The following is a 2,538-nucleotide window of genomic DNA, read 5'->3' on the forward strand; positions in this document are numbered from 1 at the left end:
CCATACATGGTCCAGACCCATTACACAGTGCCAAGAGCTAAATTTAGCTAAAAAGAGCTAAATTCAAAAAGTAAGGTGCAAACTAACCAACTCCAAGTGTGATGATTCAAGAGATGTTTCCTGTGTTGTACTTAAAGTACATAAAGTACACTATAAGCGGTGGTAGGCCAATTTATGGCGAGTAGCTATGGATTTGCTCAGCCTATAAATGAATCCTTGGCTTGCTGTGTAATTAGCTCAGATTTTTTGAACGTGATAATGCCTATTGATGAGTGTATCGACACTAAAGTCTTACAAAGGCTATTTTAAGTTAACTGCCACTCCCCTGGGGAGTGGGACAGGCACATTGATGACCTGTGGACCAAGATGCTCCTCGAGTCCCTGGAAAAGCAGTCTTTATTCCATTAGAACAGTTCTTCATCTGCCTGGAAGAACTGGTTCTCCTCCTGAAGAGCTGGTTCTCCTCCTGAAGAACTGGTTCTCCTCCTGAAGAACTGGTTCTCCTCCTGAAGAGCTGGTTCTATTCCTGAAGAGCTGGTTCTCCTCCTGAAGAGCTGGTTCTATTCCTGAAGAGCTGGTTCTATTCCTGAAGAGCTGGTTCTCCTCCTGAAGAGCTGGTTCTATTCCTGAAGAGCTGGTTCTCCTCCTGAAGAACTGGTTCTCCTCCTGAAGAGCTGGTTCTATTCCTGAAGAGCTGGTTCTCCTCCTGAAGAGCTGGTTCTATTCCTGAAGAGCTGGTTCTCCTCCTGAAGAGCTGGTTCTCCTCCTGAAGAGCTGGTTCTCCTCCTGAAAAACTGGTTCACCTCCTGAAGAACTGGTTCTCCTCCTGAAGAACTGGTTCTCCTCCTGAGCGGCTCCAGCTCCACTGTCTCTCTCGCGTCCGTCTGTGAGAGTCAGATCTCTCCTTCACTCTGGAACTCCTCCAGGTTTCTAGGAGGTTTTTGTACTTTTTCCTGGCCGAGAAGGAGGGTCTAGCACAGGGGAGCTTGGGACATCGCCCCTCATCCCTATGGACATTGTTTTATCTGTTTTTCACTGTCGCCCTCCGAGACAACTGCTGTTGTGTTTTTGGGCGTTACAAAAATAAATTGAATTGAATTGAATAGTTTTCTTTCAAAATTCCATGGGGAAGGAGTCCCAAACCCACTGTCTTCCAGTTTAGGTCGACCTACTGCAAGTAAGACACAAGCATAATATTCAAAGAGTCTCTAAATGAATGGCCAAATAGCAAATAGAAATATCTTCATTTAAAGATGTTTTATTTAAATACATTTTAAGTCAAATCAATTTGAACCTCGATATTTTGAAAACCCTGCATATGGTCCTGGTGTCATGTAGTCCGAGTACTAGCATTAGCTGCTTGCCTTAGCTTGAGTAGGTAAAGGATTGATAGTTTCCCATCTCAGAACTCAATGTTCCAGCCTTGGGATCCAAGTTCAATGGGGCAGGGTTAGGGTTGGGGCCAACACAGGAATCTACAGTTACCATTGCATTATGATGGTGTCAAGCCTTGTTTGAGACTATTGCAAAAACCTTTCCCTTATTACCTGGGGACACCTTGCAATAATGATGCAACCACCATGAGGGTCCCAACCCCCAGGTTTAGAACCACTGCAAAAGAGCCTAGTCCATAAATACTGCAGTGTCACTCATGTTTGGATATTAATGGAGTTTCAGGGACATTTCTTTCACCCAGAGACATGACACGTGTATTAGCGCACTTCTGGTGGTGCGATTGTGTACAAGTATACGCAAGAGACAAGGAACATGAAACCTGGCAACCATGAGCACCCCAAGTCCTGAAGCCACCACGACTTCCAAACTTTGCAATGACTTTCCAAAAAAAAGAAAGACACTAGAAACCAGACTTGGCAACTATGATGTTGGCCGGTGTCTAGCAGGGCTCCCAGGGGCCCTTTTGCTCAGACAGTGCCCCTTTCTCCCCCACCCCCATGACTTTCCCTGCCGCCGGTTCACACGTCTGTACTTCTACACTTCTTGGCCCCCTCCTCTCCCATCAGTGTATGGTGGAGCAGCAGATGGGGGGCCTAGGTCACCTCTGACCCTTACTGTGCTGGGCCCCCCTCCCCTTCATGGGCACCTGGCACCTCTCGCGATCCTTCATTAGCCACAGTCGCTCCCACACCTGAGCCTGGTAATCAATCTGCCAATCAGGGCGGGCCAGGCGTGCAGGGGGGGCTTTGTGTTAGGGGCCATCAGTCATTTGTCTGTGGCGTGGAGCTTCGTCATAATAACGTAGGACAGTGGGTCTTGGAGAGCCACTGACCTGTGTCTAAACGTGGTGAAATGACGTCTTTGTTGGTGTTGATAGAGCGCTCGGCTTTGGCTTTTCTTCGTAGGTTTTTATTGTTAGTGCAATGTATTACGAGCCACTCGGATCCAGGCAACAACAAGTCAAAGGCACAGTTCTGTTTCACAAATGACATGGAACTGTAATGTATGACCCGCCAAAAATGTCATGCAGGGGATAGAATAATCACTGAAAGATGGCTTTTGTATTTATGATTTTAAAAAAAA

This window comes from Eucyclogobius newberryi, unplaced genomic scaffold, assembly GCF_026437365.1.
Source record: "Eucyclogobius newberryi isolate DKJ021-1_F unplaced genomic scaffold, fEucNew1.0.hap1 SCAF_22, whole genome shotgun sequence".
In the NCBI taxonomy this organism is placed as follows: domain Eukaryota; kingdom Metazoa; phylum Chordata; class Actinopteri; order Gobiiformes; family Gobiidae; genus Eucyclogobius; species Eucyclogobius newberryi.